The sequence below is a fragment of the Equus asinus genome, chromosome 17, assembly GCF_041296235.1.
Source record: "Equus asinus isolate D_3611 breed Donkey chromosome 17, EquAss-T2T_v2, whole genome shotgun sequence".
Taxonomy (NCBI): Eukaryota; Metazoa; Chordata; class Mammalia; order Perissodactyla; family Equidae; genus Equus; species Equus asinus.
This window is the reverse complement of record NC_091806.1, coordinates 3,805,392-3,824,172: the sequence shown is the minus strand read 5'-3', so window position 1 is coordinate 3,824,172 and position 18,781 is coordinate 3,805,392. Positions and strand designations below refer to the sequence as shown.

Genomic DNA, 18,781 nt, shown 5'->3' with positions numbered 1-18,781 from the left:
CTAAACAGCTGCTCCCCTACACACACCAGTAGAAACAAGTGGAAGCAGTAACTAAACTCTCTCTCTATGTGGAGGCACAAATCTATGCCATCTAGCAGTAAGAAAAAATATATTAAATCTCCAGAACAGAAGGAAAATGACAGGAAACAATCACAAAGACAATGAAATCTATAACCTAAATCACGATGACTTCAAAACAGCCATTATTCAAAAACTCAACGAGTTAAAAGAGAATACAGATAGACAACTCAACGAGTTCAGGAGCTATGTCACAAAAGAGCTTGATGCTATAAAGAAGAACCAATCAGAAATACTGGAGATGAAGAACGCAATGGAGGAGATTAAGAAAAATGTGGACTCTCTGAACCGTAGGGTTGATACTATGGAGGACAGAATTAGCAATTTGGAGGAGAGGAATACAGAAATGCTGCAGGCAGAGGAGGAGAGAGAACTAGGACTAAAAAGAAATGAAGAAACCCTCCAAGAATTATCCAACTTAATCAGGAGATGCAACATAAGGATTATAGGTATACCAGAGGGAGAAGAAAAGGAGAAGCGGGCAGAAAGCCCACTCAAAGAAATAATGGCTGAGAACTTTCCAAACCTTGGGAGAGAGATGGAACTTCGTGTGACAGAAGCCAACAGATCTCCAAACTTTATCAATGTAAGAAGACCAACCCCAAGGCATATAGTAGTGAAGCTAGCAAAAGTCAACGACAAAGAGAAAATACTAAGGGCAGCCAGGTAGAAGAAAATAACCTACAAAAGAAAACCCATAAGGCTATCAGCAGATTTCTCAGGAGCTACCTTCCAGGCTAGAAGAGAGCAGACTGATATATTCAAAACTCTGAAGGATAAAAACCTGCAGCCAAGAATACTCTACCCAGTGAAAATAGCCTTCAAATACGATGGAGAAATAAAATCTTTCCCAGATAAACAAAAGTTAAGGGAATTCATTGTCCCAAGACCTCCTCTTCAAGAAATGCTCAGGAAGACCCTCATACCCGAAAAATCAAAAAAAGGAAAGGGGTTACAAAACCAAGAGCAAAGGAGATAAGTAGAAGGACAATAACAAAAAGTAGCAGCTCTCCATCAGAACAGGTTAGCAAATGTGAAATAAAACATTAAAGATAAAAGGAAGGGAAACACCAAGAATAAACATAATCCTGTCGTTTTAACCACAAACTCACAACACAAGAAGGAAGAGGAAAAAATCTGACGACAACAACCTAGAAGGGGAAGAGAAAAGGGATGGGATGTTTTAATTCAAGGAAATAAGAGGCTATCAGAAAATGGACTATCTCATCTATGAGATGTTTTAGACAAGCCACCTGGTAACCACTAAACAAATAACAAGAATAAAGACACAAATTACAAATAAGAAGAATGCCAATACAGAAATTTACATACCTGAATGAGTAATCTAAACATCATGGGACGAGAAACAAAGAGAACAGGAAAACAAGTGATAAAGTGGCAGCGATAGGCCCTCCCATTTCCATAATCACTCTAAATGTAAATGGATTGAACTCTCCAATCAAAAGACACAGAGTGGCAGGATGGATCAAAGAACAAGACCCAACAATAGCCTGCCTCCAGGAAACACACCTCAGCCCCAAAGACAAACACAGACTCAGAGTGAAGGGATGGAAGACGATACTCCAAGCTAAGAATGAACAAAAGAAAGCAGGTGTCGCTATATCAGACAAAGTAGAATTCAAAGCAAAACAGATAAAGAAAGACAAAGACGGGCAGTATATGATCATAAAAGGGACACTACACCAAGATGACATAACACATAAATATATATGCATCCGACACAGGAGCACGAGTTTGTAAAGCAACTCTTAACAAAACTAAAAGGAGACATCAACAACAATACAATAATAGTAGGGGACCTCAACACCCCATTAACATCAATGGATAGATCAACCAGACAGAAAATCAACATGGACATTATAGAATTAAATGAAAAATTAGACCGGATGGACTTAATAGATATATATAGAGAGAACACTTCATCCAAAACTAGCAGGTTACACATTCTTCTCAAGTGCGCAGGGAACATTCTCAAGGATAGACCATATCTTGGGAAACAAAGCAACCATCAATACATTCAGAGGGTTGAAATAATATCGAGCATAGTTTCTGATCATAATGCTATGAAACTAGAAATCAACTACAAGAATAAATCTGGGAAAGGGGCAAAAATGTGGAGACTAAACAACATGCTACTGAACGAAAAATGGATTATTGAAGAAACTGAAGAAATCAAATGTTATCTGGAGACAAATCAAAATGAAAACATGCCATACCAACTCATTTGGGACGCAGCAAAAGCAGTCCTAAGAGGGAAATTCATCGCAATACAGGCTCACCTCAATAAACAAGAAAAATCTCACATAAGCAACCTCAAACGACACCTAACAGAATTAGAAAAAGAAGAACAAACAAAGCCCGAAGTCAGTAGAAGGAGGTAAATAATGAAAATTAGAGCAGAAATAAACAACATTGAAACAAAAAAGACAGGAGGAAGGATCAATGAAACAAAGAGTTGGTTCTTTGACAAAATTAACAAAATCGACAAACCCTTAGCCAGACTCACTAAGAAAAAAAGAGAGAAGTCTCAAATAAAGAAAATTAGAAAGGAGAGAGGAGAAATCACAACAGATACCAAAGAAATACAAGGGATGATAAGAGAATACTATGAAAAACTATATGCCAACAAATTGAACAGCCTAGAAGAAATGGATAAATTCCTCGAGTCTTACAACCTCTGCAAACTGAATCAGGAAGAAATAGAGAATCAGAATAGACCAATCACAAGTAAGTAAATAGAAACGGTAATCCAAAACCTCCCCAAAAATAAGAGTCCAGGACCAGACGGCTTCTCTGGAGAATTCTACCAAACAGACAAAGAAGATTTAATACCTATCCTTCTCAAACTATTCCAGAAAATTGAGGAAGATGAAGCACTCCCTAACACATTCTATGAAGCCAACATCACTCTGATCCCCAAACCTGACAAAGACAACACAAAGAAGGAAAACTACAGGCCGATATCACTGATGAACAGAGACGCAAAAATCCTCAACAAAATTCTGGCAAACCGAATACAGCAATACATCAAAAAGATTATACACCATGATCAAGTGGGGTTTATACCAGGGACACAGGGATGCTTCAACGTCCTCGAGTCAATCATCGTGATACTCTACGTTAACAAAATGAGAAAGAGAAACCACATGATCATCTCAATAGATGCAGAGAAGGCATTTGACTAGATCCAACATCCATTCATGATAAAAACCCTCATTAAAATGGGTATAGAAGGAAACTACCTCAACATAATAAAGGCCATCTATGACAAACCCACAGCCAACATCATACTTAAGGGACAAAAACTGAAAGCCATCCCTCTGAGAGCAGGAACGAGACAAGGGTGCCCACTTTCACCACTCTTTTTCAACATAGTACTGGCGGTGTTGGCCACAGCAATTCGGCAGAAAAAAGAAATAAAAGGAATCCAAATAGGCAATGAAGAAGTAAAATTCTCGCTGTTTGCAGACGATGTGATCGTATATATAGAAAACCCCAAAGAATCCATAGGAAAACTATTAGAAACAATCAACAGCTACAGCAAAGTTGCAGGGTATAAAATCAGCATACATAAATCAGTAGCATTTCTATATGCTAACAATGAACTAACAGAAAAAGAACTCAAGAACTCAATCCCATTCACAATCGCAACAAAAAGAATAAAATACCTTGGCATAAATTTAACCAAGGAAATGAAAGATCTATACAACGAAAACTACAAGACTTTCTTGAACGAAATTGATGATGACATCAAGAGATGCAAAGACATTCCATGCACATGGATTGGAAGAATAAATAGTTAGAATGTCCATATTACCTAAAGCAATCTACAGATTCAACGCTATCCCAATCAGAATCCCAATGACATTCTTTACAGAAATTGAACAAAGAATCCTAAAATTCATATGGGGCAACAAAAGACCCCGAATTGCTAAAGCAATCCTGAGTAAGAAGATCAAAGCCAGAGGCATCACAATCCCTGACTTTAAAGCATACCACAAAGCTACAGTAATCAAAACAGCATGGTACTGCTACAAAAACAGGTGCACAGAACAATGGAACAGAATTGAAAGCCCAGAAATGAAACCACACATCTATGGACAGCTAATCTTCGACAAAGTTGCTGAGGGCCTACAACGGAGAAAAGAAAGTCTCTTCAACAAACGGTGCTGGGAAAACTGGAAAGCCACATGTAAAAGAATGAAAATTGACCATTCTTTTTCACCATTCACCAAAATAAACTCAAAATGGGTCAAAGACCTAAAGTTTAGGCCTGAAACAATAAGACTGCTAGAAGAGAATATAGGCAGTACACTCTTTGACATCAGTTTCAAAAGAATCTTTTCGGACACCATAACTCCTCAGACGAGGGAAACAATAGAAAGAATAAACAATGGGACTTCATCAGACTAAAGAGCTTCTTCAAGGCAAGGGAAAACAGGACTGAAACAAAAAAACAGCCCACTAATTAGGAAAAAATATTTACAAGTTACTTATCCGACAAAGGGTTAATCTCCATAATATATAAAGAACTCACACAGCTCAACAACAAAAAATCAAACAACCCCATCAAAAAATGGGCAGGGGACATGAACAGACATTTCTCCAAAGAAGATATACGGATGGCCAATAGACACATGAAAAGATCCTCATCATCACTAATCATCAGGGAAATGCAAATCAAAACTACACTAAGATATCACCTTACACCAGTTGGAATGGCAAAACTATCCAAAACCAAGAGTGACAAATGGTGGAGAGGTTGTGGAGAAAAAGCAACCCTCATACACTGTTGGTGGGAATGCAAACTGGTGCAGCCACTACGGAAAACAGTATGGAGATTTCCCAAAAACTTAAAAATAGAAATACCTTATGACCCAGCCATCCCACTACTGGGTATCTATCCAAAGAACCTGAAATCAGCAATCCCAAAAGTCCCATGCACCCCTATGTTCATCACAGCATTATTTGCAATAGCCAAGTCATGGAACCAACCTAAGTGCCCAGCAACTGACGATTGGATAAAGACAATACGGTATGTATATGCAATGGAATACTACTCAGCCATAAAAAGGACAAAATCGTCCCATTCACAACAACATGGATGGGCCTTGAGGGTATTATGTTAAGTGAAATAAGCCAGACAGAGAAAGATGAGCTCTGTATGACCTTACTCATAGGTGGAAGTTAACATATAGACAAGGAGAACTGATCGGTGGTTACCAGGGGAAAGGGGGGGTGGGGGGAGGGCACAAAGGGTGAAGTGGTGTACCTACAACGTGACTAAAAATAATGTACAACTGAAATTTCACAAGGTTGTGAACTATCCTAACCTTAATAAAAAAAACAAACGTCCATTTCCCTGACCAGGAGGACGCTCACAGTGTTGCCCGACCGTCATCCTGACCTCATTCAAGAACACTGTTGTGTAAGCGGAGGCCTCTCCCTGTTCTCCTCTCAGTCCTCCTCCCTCCCACCCCGTCCCTGGGGCCCGCTGAGCTTTCTGACTCTATGGACTTACCTCTGCTGGGCTGTTCAGCTGAGCGGACGCATCCAAGACGTGGCCTTTTGTGTCTGGCTACGTAATATCAGAGGAGTATGATTAATCACATTTTAAATTAAAAATACAGTTTTTATTAGGGAGAAAAATCCCTGCTCCATCAAAGCTTATGTATGAAAAATGAAGCTCCCATATTGAATATTCTCTTTATCTAGGGATGGGCACCACATTTAAAGTGGGAAACGAGAGCTGGAAACCAAGAGGGGAATGTGTGGGACCGGGAGACACCTTTCACATCGTTTTCCTTCCTGGATGGGCCACGGTTGAGTTTATGCAATGTGCAAATTACAGAACATGTTTACTGCATATTACACGCTTTGATTGGTTACAACTATCTTAAGGAATAAAATACCTTACCTACGTTTCTCAGGATTTGGATTGATGATTTCTTTTTCATTTTGTAAAATAATGTTTTAAGGTGAGTAAGGAAAGAGGGTCCACTCCCCTGACTGGGACATAATTGCCCACAACAAGTGCCATCCATCTTTTCAATCTTTGCTCTACAGGGCAATGATCTTTGAGGACCCATGTGGGAGCATGTATATAGGTGTGTGTTAAGCAGTGTGAGTGGGTTTGGTGGGCAGGAGCCCAGGGCTTTCCTATCCTAGGACCTGATGTCCCACAGGGGAACAGGGACACTCAGTCCTGTCCCCTTGTGCGTTCTCAGTGGCCACACATCGCCTTCTACCAAGCAGCCACGGCTTTGAAGGACTGCACCATCTCCATATGTTCACTCCATAACCATACTGAAAGGTCCATGTGCGTCCGCGCGTCTCTGTTTTTGTAGAACAGAGACCTAAAAGCAGACATGCTGCCACACAATGGATATACTCATTTCAGGGTTTGGCTGCTATTTCTGAGATCTACGCCTGCTTCATCGAGTTTGAGTCTTTGTTAATTCTCCCCAAATCCCCCCAAGACATAGCTGTATAGTTTGTAATTGTGAGTCCTTCTAGTTGGGGCATGTGGGACACGGAGTCAACATGGCGTAATGAGCGGTGCAACGTCCATGCCGAGAATCCAAACCCTGGGCCACAGAGCGGACGGCAGGAACTTAAACCCACGGCCATGGGACCAGCTCCCACGTTTGAGGCTTGTTTGGGAAAGCAGGGACTCCAGAGACATTGGAGGTGGCACCTGAAGGAGGAGGCTGACAAGACAGGAGTCAGGCCATCAGGGTCTCTGGGAGTGGCCCATGGAGCCGAGAAGGGCCGGCCCAACACCCTCCCTCAGGTATCACCCCCCTACAGCATCTTCTGCCCCGAGTCCTGGAACATTCTTCTGCCAAGCCGCTTCCCACGAACACACCCCCGGCCCAGGGCCCCTCAGCCAGCCCAGCACACATCCTCCACGATTCAGCTTCTAGGTAGGGCAGCCAGGCCCTGCTTCCCAGCCAAAGGAGACTGCAGGCCAGGCCACTCCTTTCTGCACCAATCTCCCCCCGTCTTGGTCCCTTTCTCAGGAAGAGACCTCTATGGGCAGGTGAGGGACACATCGACGTGCCCTTGAACATGTCCATCCAGATAAAGCTTTAGTTGCATCACCAACGACACTAGACCTTGTGTGAGCAAAGGAGACCTTTAGGAAGCAGAGCAGGGGCTGCTGGAGCTGCGGGCTGGGGAGAGCCTCGGTCAGGGCCTTTAGCCCTGGGCAGAGCCCGAGAAACACCCCTCAGCCTCCACCACCAGCAACGCCCTGTCCCCCCGCCGCCACCGCCCACCTTGGGGCCCCTGACATTCAGTATGTGCAAGGGAGGGGACTCTGCTTCCTGCTAAACAGTCCAAAGGAAGGGAAGGGGGCAGCCCTCACCTCCTTCAAAGTCAGCTTATGCGGGGTCCACTTCCTCGGAGGCTGTGGGGCAGGTCATGGGCGGCAATCTCTCTCTTCTCTGACACAGGATGGAGCCCCCCAGTCAGAGACCATAGGTCGTCACAGAAACAGGGCCTTGCCTGGAGGGAGGGAGAGGAGCTCCCCTGGACAGGGAACAAGCAAGGCTGGAGAGAAGGGGGACCATGCAGAAGGGCTGCCATGGGCTGGGGCAGTGCCACAGCGGTTTCACTACACACACACACACACACAGTTTTTACCCTCTGAGGTAATGGAAGTGTTACCTACCTTTATTACAGAAATGAGTCCCAGTATTGATGTATCCTAAAGTATCACATTGTGCTCCACAAGCTTAGACAATGTTATGTGTCCATTAAATCTCAATTGAGCTGGAACAATTTCTTAGAAAGGAGAAAAAGGCCACTTACAGAATGACAGAAGATATTTGCAAGTCACATTTCTGCTGAGGGGTGAACATCTAGAATATGTGAGAAACTCATACAACCCAAAACCCGAAGAAATAAATTTACCTCACTGAAAAATGGGCAAAGCAACTTGAACAGAGGATTCTCCAAAGAAGACAGGTCAGTGGCCAAAGTCTAGGAAAAGATGTTGAACATCCATCACCCACCATAAACAAGTGCAAATCAAAACGAGATGTCACGTCACACCTGTTACCACGGCTCTCATCACACACTCACGCAAAAGATAGTGTTGGCGAGCATGTGAAGACATTGGAACCCTGGTGTATCCTGTCGTGCTAAAGGTAACATTGTGCAGCTGCTATAGGAAACTCTATGGAGATTCCCCAAAAGGATTCAACCTGGAAATCACATACACTCCACAAATTCCATTCTTAGGTATATATCCTCCAAATTCCAAACAGGAACCTGAAGGGACACAGGCACTCCCATGTTCTTGGCAGTGTCATTCACAAGAGCCAAGCTGTAGAAACGACCTAAGTGTCTGTCCACGGATGAAGGGGTACAGAAACTGGGGCATACACTTACAAGGTGTAGCCGCCCCTGACCTAGGAAGGGTTAATACTCACCGGAAAAGGCTTGCCAACAAACTGTGACCCGGAGGTGAGAAGGCCAGTTAGCCAATGACGGGTAAGACCTCCAGGGGGAGGCAACCCAAGCCAGGCACCGGTCGCCCGAGGACACAGACGGAGACACGATATCAGGAGCAGGAGGGGCCGTTGCCTAGGAGGACTTGCGTGCTCCGAGATAAAATATAGGAGCACAGCAATAACATGATAATATCAAAACAGAGGCCGAGGGAGGGCTCCTTGAGAAATCACTAAGAATTCTTGGCATTCGCTAATTACATTGTTCAGAACACCTGTGTATGTTTAACAGATGTAAGCTATGCATACATTGAAACACTGGTTATAATAAACTCAGAGTGGCCATCAGCCCTCTCCGCATCTATCCGGATGTGTACATTGGATTGCAACACCGACACAGGGCAATATTATTTTGCCTTTGTAAAGAAGGAAATTCTGCCATAGGACACGACGTGGATGAATCCAGATGACATTATGTTAATGGAAGAAGACAGTGACAGAGGGACAAAGAATGCATGGTTCCACTCCTGAGGGCTATCTAAAACAATCAAACTCACAGAGGCAGAGACTACGACGGTGCTTGTCAGGGAGTGGCGGAGGAGAAAACGGTGAGCCGCGTTTCCACGGCTCATACAGTACACAAAGTGTTTGGAGGGAATCCTTTCATGACACGAACAACAGAACATTTTATAAAGCAGAAAGCTGCCTAACACTGTTGCCCTGCCCTGGCCCTGGTCCTGCCCTCCACTCTCCTCATATTTGTATACTCAACATATTTATACTTGAATCCAAATTTACAGAGTTATTCGAAAGACAGGATCACCCTAAAAGGGCAGTCACTTTGCACTGAACATGAATAATTCTCCCTGCCCTTTCCAATGTTTGAGGGGATGATTTCAATGGCTGCCTAGTGTTCCTTATCACGTATCGTACATAACTAGCTGTTTCCATTGTCCCTGTCATCATCTTCCTCTATCAAACATCTCTGGATGGTGTCTGGAAGTGGAGTTCAATTGATAGCAGCTCTAGACAGCTTCCAAATCTAGAATGCTTCACGGAGCTTCCAGAGCACTTTCACTTTCTCCTTTCCACGTCGAGTGGCAGGCATTGACACCAGAACTCGTTTCCGTCTCTACACTGGGAGCTTCTCCCAGGGAAAGATGCCGCTCCGTCACTTCTGCCTCCAACTCTTGGCACAGTGCCGACATATGGGAAAACCTCAACAGAGATACAAGGCACAAAATAAATCTAAACAAGAGACTCATTGTTGCAAAGAACTTCAACTGTCCATCAAAATCCACCCTCCACTTCTTGGGGCATGCTGTTGGATGCCGTGGTCCAGCCTCCGTGGTGACCGATGACCACTTCTTTGCCGAGGGAAGAGAAAAGGAACTGACAAGTGCCGTTCCGGACCCGGCTGACAACATCCTCCTGGGTGACTTTCCTTCTGTTCTTTCCAATTATGCTGATGGATGCAGATGAGGATCATGTCCGAGGGAGGGAGAAGGCACACGATGGAAGAAAGATGGGTTCCTGAAGGCCGTTTGAAAGATTGTGGTCCCTCCATTCAGAACACCCACCCCGCACTGGTATCTGGGAAAATAGATAGTGCTATGCTCCTGTAATTTGGGCTGTGTTTCGATAACTCATCACATGCCATCAAAAGTCTCAGTCACAGGGCTAACTTTAGTCGTGATCCACCTAGCACATTCCAAATGATGGAAGTCTATTTGGCTCTAAGGACAGAGCCGGTCAGTGGTGGGATGGATCTTCATTCCACACCTGTGGCCCGAGCATGCAATAGTGCTAGTGCTGAAAAGACCCGACAAGCTCGTGCCCCACAGATAAAATCTGGAAGGGTAGCTGGACAAAACCACGAAATGAAAACCACAGGAATGAAAGGAGCAGACGCCACCAGGAAAACAAGCCCATGCTGCTGTGGAGGGCCGGGTCCAGACGGAGAGGGGCCTGGATGGCTGCCACGAGGTGACGTTCATATTTGCAGCAGCATGACAAGGAGCCAGCCCTGCCTCAATCCAGGGCTCCGTCGCCTGTAGGAACGCCCAGCAGTGCACACTCTTGGAGGCACAAGTGAGGTTGGCCAGAGAGGAGGTTAGAGAGGAGGGCAGCGTGGCTAGAAGGAGCTTGGCAGCAGAGTCAGGGAGGGAGGAGAGCGGAGGGCAAGACCAGGGCCAGGGGCAGGGCAACAGCGTTAGGCAGCTCTCGTTATTGCTGTGTGACAACCTTTCCCCATCTTTACGGGCTTAACCAACGAACGTTGATTATGTCACAGTGGCACTGGACCAGGAATCCAGCAGCGCTCAGCTGGGAGCCTCTGCCAGATGCTCTCAGGGAGTCAGGCTGTGCTCTGAACTGAGGCAGGATCTGCTTCCCTCCCCCTCTGAGCGCACTCTGGGTCCTGGAGGGACCCCTTGCGACTGGAGGCCTGAGTGCCCCTCTGTCGGTGGGTCTCCTTCAGGGCCAGGCCTCAGCAGCCTCTCTAGAGCACAACCCAGAACACACAGGCCTGTTCCCCAGAGTGAGGGATCAGAGAGAGAGAGAGAACAGCTGAGAGTGAGCAGGAGGAGAGCCCTGGACTGTTTGGGTCCCAGTCTCAGAACTGGCTTCGCATCACTCTGCCCTGTTCCACGGAGTAGAAGGGAATCACGAACTTCAGGCCACACTCAAGGGGAGTGGATTCCAGCAGCATGTGTAGACCGAGCAGAGGGGATCACAGGAGGCCATTGAGGGAGAAGGAGAAGACCTCACAGGCTCAATGCCCTGGACAGAATCACAGTCCAGTTCAAGGTGGAGCCAGGTGTGAACCCAGCTCTGTAGCCTCAAGGATGGGGCCCTGGCTGCTCCCAGGCTTCCTCAGGGGGCTCTGAAAAGGTGGTGCTGCTCTAACTGCAGTCAAAAATGGGGAGGGCAGGGGGCTGAGACTGAGAAGTCGGCAGCCTGGTCGTGCATTTGGCAAGTTTCTGCCTGAGGATGAGCCCAGGGCAGGCGAACACTTGAGTGTTCCCCATCCATGTCACGCCTAGGGTGGAGGGAGCAGGGGCCACCTTTGCTGAGCTCATGCTTATGCACTTCTGAACTCAATCCCACACTGGAGAATTGGGAAACTGAGGCCCATAAACAGGTAAGCACTGGCCCATGGCACATGACAGACAAGAGTCCAAGCAGAAGGAAGTATTCTGATATTCTAGGGCAAGACTCGAACCCTTCCAATAGGCTTTGCGGTGGACAACAGAAACCGTCAGTTCTCGGGAAGCTCTTGCCCATCCCTTCCTCTGCGGAAGCTGTTTCCTCCTGGGAATCCAGGACGTGAGCCATGACACACACGTACACACAGAGACCTTAGATGGAAGGGCGGACTATGGGGTGGGCTCAGAAGAGAGGCAGACACAGGGGAGGTGAGGAGAGGAAGAAAAAAGGCGTTAGAGGCGTTCCCTACATGGGACACCGCTCCTCCAATTTCACAGGTATTTTCCCACTCGGGCCTGACGGCATCTCCAAGAACTATGGGCTAGGATAATCCCCCCCACGCAGACTGGAGGCAGAAAGGCCCCGCGAGGCACCATGGCTTCTCCAGGATGAGGAACAGGGAAGAAGGAGCACTTGTGTCTGCGTCTGTCTCAAAGCTGGGACCCTGGCTGCACCCAGACCTTCTCGGAGGCCTGTGGAGACAGGTGGTTTGGGGATCCTGGGGACACATATGATACTGCATGGAAAAGGGGGGGAGCAGTGCCCCGCCCAGAGGACTGCTTGCATGGGTGGTATCCGAGGAGGGGGCTCAGATCACCGTGGTTTCCAGGCAATGATGTAACCTCTTTCACAACAATGCCCACAGTGCAGGGGCCTCCTGTAAAGAGGCACCCAGATCCTCACACTCAGCTCACTTGGCTGGACACAGCTGCTACGGAAAGATGTTTTCCTGCTGTATCCTGCCTCACAGCGTCTATGGTCCCCAGACGACCCGGAGCCAAAACCTTTTTACTCGTTTTAAAGGGTGGCTCACCTCTCATACTCCACACCTATGGCCGTTTGCCAGGAGGTCATCAAAGGTAACACGAGGGGGCCTACATCGGGCTATCCAGCTCAGGCCACTTCTGTGAGCCCCCACTGAACGGCCCCCACCCTCTCCCTTCCGTGGGGGGGATCCTGACTTGGCGGGAACTGCTGGGTGTACAGCTGATCACCTGGTGCTGCCGCCATCTTCACATCCCAGGACAGGGCTGGCACCATAGAAAGGGGATTCCCAAGTTGCCTCTTAACTGGGCCAAGTTTCCTTCAATTCTTTTTCTGATGGGAGTAACCTTCGTTTATAGCATTACGTAGTTTCAGGCTTTCAGCATTATATTGCGATTTCTGTGTAGATGACATCGTGTTCACCACATAACGACTAATGACAATCCATCACCACACACATTTGCCTAATCACCCCTTTTCACCCTCTTCCCTCCCCACTTCCCCTCTGGAACCCCCAATCCAATGCCTATCTCCTGTGATTCTTTGCTGCCGTCATCCCTGATTTATGAGAGTAGTCACAAGGCTATTGGACTTTCTCCCTCTGAATTATTTCACTTAGCATAATACCAAGGGAATCGCCTGTGTGGGCCACAAGGATCCCTCTGTTGAGGCATGGTTGCCGTTGCCACAGGTGACCAGGGAGGCAAGGCTGTGCCCCGGGCCGACTGGTTGTTGGACTCAACTGCCTGTGGCTGTGATGGTCCTTTCAGTCACTTTATCGGCATGGGGCACCCCAGCACAGTTGCCTGCCAGGTCTACTGGCTCATTCCTGTTGCAGATTTTCTGCTGAGTGAGTTGGCGCCCATCGTGGCTGGCTCCTAGTCTCAGGTGCAGGGGCTAGCTGCAGGCTTCAGGCCTGCAAGGCTGTTGTCAGAATTCTCAGGGTTGCAGCTGTTTGGGGCTGGCCCCAGGCATGGAAGCACGCAATATTTTCAGGCTTTGGAAGGTGGGGCCTATGCCCTATGTGGCTGTTGTAGAAGCTGCTTATTGCAGTAATGCTCCCCCACCCAGCTCAGATCCCACAATCCATCAGGAAAGGCTGCACACCTTAAGGGAGCTCCCAACTGGCCCTGAAGCATCACGGCTCGAAGATGGCTTTGTTCCTCTCCAGAGAGGAACTCTGCCTCTTCCAGCTCAGTCAGCACCATCCCGTTTGGCGAGGGTGCTTTCATCCAGCTTTCAGTTCTTTATGAGCCGTAATTGTGCCAAGAGCAGCCGTAAATTCATTGCATCCATGGGTGGAGAGGAGTTCAGCGTCCACCAAGAACAACATCTTGACAGCTTCCTGGGCAAATGTTAAGCCAAGGCCCTCAGGCTGTCACCTGATTACCTCCTTGATGGAGATCTGTGCAGATGGTGGGGGCCGTGTGTCGGGAGTGGAGAGAGTCACCGAGTGTCAGAGCCCCCAAAGTGACTCAGCCAGTGCTCTGAGGCTTCCTGCCTGACTGCCGGGCACTGTCTTTACAGATCGCTCCTGAGGAGGTCGGAAAGGACAAGACAGATCCGTCCTTCCTTTCCGTGATTCTACAGGAAGGGATGATGCGGCACCCGGCCGACACAAGCCAGCGCTGGGCCTGGGTGAGTGCACGTGCTCAGCACACCCAGCACCCAGGGCCCCAGGACACCAAAGACAACCTCAGGTCCTACAAGGCCCTGGTACCACTCCTGCTCCAGAAGGAATCTGTCTCCCCATCTCTGCCCCCAACCTGCCCGCACTGCCCAGCTCCTGTCTTGGCCACATTCAAAGTCACTGTCACCATAACTCTACGAATCCCAGCAAAGAGACTTTTCTCCCATTTCACCTCATGCTTGGTCAAGGGGATCGTTGCATTTTTCTATACATTTTCCTCTTTCACCCCATCCCCAAGTGTCCATGATGACCTCACAATCCTTCCACACTTTCTTCACGTCTCACACTGCCTCATGATGGATAAGGATGCTTTTCCCCAAAAGGATGTGGGGCTCATTGGGACATGTGTGTTGCTCTTTTGCCCTCCTGAGGAACATGTGCCCATGGCCCCTCCAGATCAGGGGCCGGGGCCTCACTGAGATGCACAACATTTTGGATGGCAGACCGTGGACGAGACTGATTCAGCCCTTCACTGCTGTGGGACCTCCTGTTGTCTTTTCATCAGTGCTGCACTGAACGTCCTGCCTGTCCTCCTGTCCCAATGCATCCCCCCGCAGGGAAAGCCCCCGTCTTCTCCTCTCTGCAATGGGCTCTTTAGTCAGAAACCCCAGGGCTGACGCTCTTAACACACACAGGTGCTGTCAATTCTCCGGTAACACCTTGATCTGCTACTGATACTGATACTAACACGTTCGTTCATTCCCCCATCTGATTCTACCTGTAAGACCAGAAGTTTTTCCTACTCTGGGAACTCCTGTCCCACCCCTTGCCAGAAGTCACTGGGGGCTTGAGGCATTGCTCTGACGGCCAGCCCCAACCCTCCTGGTGCCCACAGTGCTGCCTCCTAAGCTGCGCCTCTCCTCTGTACCACCCCAGGCTCTCGACGCATCCACAGTGGTCAAGAGTCCGTTTCCCAGGCTGTGGATGGTTCACGACACTGCGCTCAATAGTCTCGTGGATCACCTTGTGCCCGCTTTCCTGCTGGGCGACACCACTTTTATCCGCAGCTTCCTCTTGACGTACATAGCTGTGGCCTCCACACAACAAGTGCTGGATGAGTTCTTTAACAGGTGAGTGCCCTTCTCCTCCAGGACTCTGGGGCTCCAGCTACCTGCACGCTGGGAGTCTTGGGGAGGTCTGCGCACCTCTCTGAGCCTCGGTTTGCTCCCTTGAATACTGGCGAGAAGACGGGAACAACCACCACGGGCTATTGTAGCGACTCAATGAGCTCCTGCCTGAACGGCCCTTTCGAGAAGCTGAGCCCTATGAAAGGTCAGCTGGATCGGCCCTCCAGGGCTCCATGCTAGACAGGAGTCAGACAGTCACATAAGACTCCTCAGGCAGCTGCCGTCCAGTACAGTCAATGTGATGCCCTCCTGTCTCCTCTAGTTACAGATTCATCCTCTCTTGTAGAGTGGACGACGCGCCCACCCGCCTATGGAAAAAGTGAGTGGGCACTGGATCAAGTGGGAGGGCCTCTCCTCTCCACACTGTAAGGGGAGTGTAGGGCCTATGATCGAGCGGCTGGCAGGACCCTCCATCCCAACGTCTTCTGATTCCTCCGGGACGGCAGAGTTCTGAGGGCTTCTCAAATTAGAGAAGAAAACTGTCCAGGAGAGCTCTGGAGGGGGCTGTGGGTGCTGTGGGAGTCCAAGGCAGAGTGGAGTAAGCCACTACAGCACCCAGATGCACCCCTCCCCATCCCAGTCCCACCTCCACTCCCCATCGTGGGACACAGAACTGGAGGTGTCTGAGCATCCTGCTCACTCATCTGGTAGAACCTCCACGGTTCTCTGCTCCTCTGCTGCCCAGTGGCCCACTCAGTGCTCAGGGACCAAATGACACCCTCCGTGTCAGCCACTAGCAGGAGGGGAAGGTCACCCACGTGGGGCACCTGGTGAATCAGGCAGCACACAGGCACAGGACCTAAAGTCTGAGGTATGTGGAGGGCAGTGGAAAGCACAGGCAGGAGACAAAGACCGTTGTTCCTGGATCAGTCAGATATTCACTGCACCCTACTGTGTGCCAGTGCGTGCAAGAACAGGGCAGACTGCACCACGCCCTTCCGTCCTGGACTGGCACTCCAGTGGGATGTGCCAGGAGACACTCGAGGACTGTGTCAGGCTTCCCTGAGGAAAAGGAGGGGCCAGCACTCCAGGGACCGAGTGCTCTCACTTCCCAAGGTGTTTTCCCAGCCTCTCCTTGGAGACGTGGCCTGTTCTGCCAAGCTGGCCAGGTAGCAGGCGCACGGAAAGTGGGACTGGCCCCTGGACGGGCAGCAGCAGGAGGCACAGGAGCCCAGACCCCCACGACGTACCCTGGGAGGGCAGTATGGAAGGAGAGGCCGGTTCTCTGACTCCGCTGCCCACCTGTCTCTCCTCAGGGCCTTGGCCTTCATTCTTGGCACGTGGATGGAATCCTATCCCCAGGACTTTTTCCAGCCCCCAGACTTTCCCAGCTTGAGGAGGGTATTGGCCTTCCTTGCATTCAGCATGCCAGGCTCGCAGGTGGAGCATCAAGCTCGCCTTCTGCTTTCACAGTCGCTGCACTCTGAGCCCAGCGAGGCAGAGAGTCAGGGTGAGCAGGACTTGGGCTGTGTGACACGGGCGTGTGTGGAGGCAATGTGGCCGGGCCACTCAGCACAGAGCCTTCAGAGGCTGGGGTTAGGCTGAGAGCCATGAGCTGGAGCAGATCACAATTCCCACGGACTCCAGGCATGCCAGAGCTTCTGGAGGGCGGTTCATGTACTGAGTCTCCCTGATTGGTGAGACATTTCCCTTGCTTGGGAGGAACATGGAAAGACAGTCACGTTTGGTTTCTCTGTGTGCTTTTGTACGTGTGTGTGTGTGTGTGAGGCATCGTTACTTTGGGTTTTTCTTTATTTTTTTTCACCATTCCCTTTTTTTAATTCTTGGTTGCGTTGACAGTACTTTATAAACTTCCTCAAAGTTCAGGTGTACGGTGTTATATATTTCAATTTCTGTGTAGATTACAGCAGGTCCCCCACCCAAAGACTAATTGCAATCCATCACCACACACATGTGCCTAGTCATGGGGATGTGATTTTCTCTTCTTGGATCTGCAGCACCTGCTCCTGAGAAAGATCCCAAGCCAGCTGAATATCGACCCCCTGCTCCAACTCTAGTGCCCACCGCACCTCAGAGCCACAGACTCAGACAGTCCAGCACTGGAGCCGCCTCGAGCCTCAGCCCGGATGGCACTTCAAGCGATGGAAAGACCGTTAACGTCCTCCCAGCGACGAGCCTCAGCCCCTGGAATGCCGCACCACGGCCGATTTCTGCCCCTCCCCATTTACCTCCTGTTCAATAAAGTTGTTTTTGTCTTGCACATACTTAACGCTTTCCTTTAGTATCTCTTGAGATGTTCACTTCAACAGGATGTCATTCCTTTATCCTTTCAAAATGTCCATTTCGAATGACGTCACCAAGATGGTGGAGTGAGTAGTCGTCTCTGTCTCTCTCCCTTCGAATCTACAACTAATTGGACATTCATCGGTTAACAAAGGACATCCATATAACATCTCAGGATGCCTGAGAGTCCCGTGCTGCTATGCATCGGAAGGCGGATGGACTTCCCCCCAGGAGGAGGTGGAGATAGGTGAAATCTCTCCGACCCCCAAGCCCCGACCACCGGACAGCCTAGTGCCTGCAAGTGGCTTTCTTCCAGCGGACGCACCCATAGCATCTCCACGCACCAAGGGCAGGAGTGTGTGCACACCAGCGTAGCGACGGTGGAAACAGGTGACTACAGCCCTACCTAAGCCCCTTGCGATTACACCTAAGCACAGGGGCAAACCCCAGGGTCTCGCACCAGCGGCAGGGAAAGCCTCTACTCACCATTAGCAGAGAGGCGCCGCCCATCATTCAAACCGCCCGGAAGGTCCTGAAGAGGAGGATGCCAGGCAGTGCAGCAGCCAGCCAGCTGCCACTGGACTCACGGACTCCGGCTGTCCCCCAGACAGGTTATAGGCTCCCAGAGATCCTGTGGGAAAAGATTGGGGTTGGGTGGAGTTCCAGCGGCCCGGCTCCGTGGCCCAGGGGGGATCTCCAGGCTCCTGCACTGGCGGCAGGGAAAGCCTCTACTCACCATTAGTGGAGAGGCACCGCCCAGCATTCAGAACGCTGGGAGGGTCCCAGAAAGGAGAATCCCAGGCAGGGAAGCAGCCAGCCAGCCACCACTGGACTCACGCACTCCGGCTGTCCCCCAGACAGGGCATGGGCTCCCAGAGATCCTGTAGAAGAGGACTGGGGTTGGGTGGAGTTCCAGTGGCTCAGCTTCATGGCCCAGGGGGAGACTCTACAGTCCCACAGCAGCCTCAGGAAAAGCCTCTGCACACCACTAGTAGAGAGGCCCCACCCAGCAATCACAAGGCTGGAAGGCCCTAGGACAAAAGTAGCATAGCTAGGTGAGCTAACCACAGACTGCAGAAGATACCCATAGCTCTGCTGTGACCTATAGTGGACAAGTGAGATTTTGTGGGCTCCGACAGTGACAGAGCTGCGAAGATAGGTGATCCTGCTCCCGACCTCTTGGAAAGCCCTTA

The 18,781-nt window shown here is 49.2% G+C and overlaps 1 long non-coding RNA gene across 35 annotated transcripts in view; it reads right to left on the bottom strand.

Moving 5' to 3' along the window:
* The window catches only part of LOC123277849 (uncharacterized), a 190,856-nt gene that overhangs the window by 43,997 nt on the left and 128,078 nt on the right, over window positions 1-18,781 (bottom strand). For 30 of the 35 annotated variants that reach the window (XR_011495020.1, XR_011495030.1, XR_011495014.1 and 27 more), the window contains 7 exons: window positions 18,325-18,469; window positions 18,075-18,219; window positions 17,571-17,714; window positions 8,017-8,085; window positions 7,775-7,887; window positions 7,469-7,632; window positions 5,621-5,677 (listed from right to left, as the gene is read on the bottom strand). This is a non-coding gene — a long non-coding RNA (uncharacterized lncRNA). Of the gene's footprint in view, window positions 1-5,620; window positions 5,678-7,468; window positions 7,654-7,774; window positions 7,888-8,016; window positions 8,086-17,533; window positions 17,715-18,074; window positions 18,220-18,324; window positions 18,470-18,781 lie in introns of all 35 variants that reach the window. The other 5 variants (XR_011495044.1, XR_011495045.1, XR_011495036.1 and 2 more) reach the window with 4 other exon arrangements.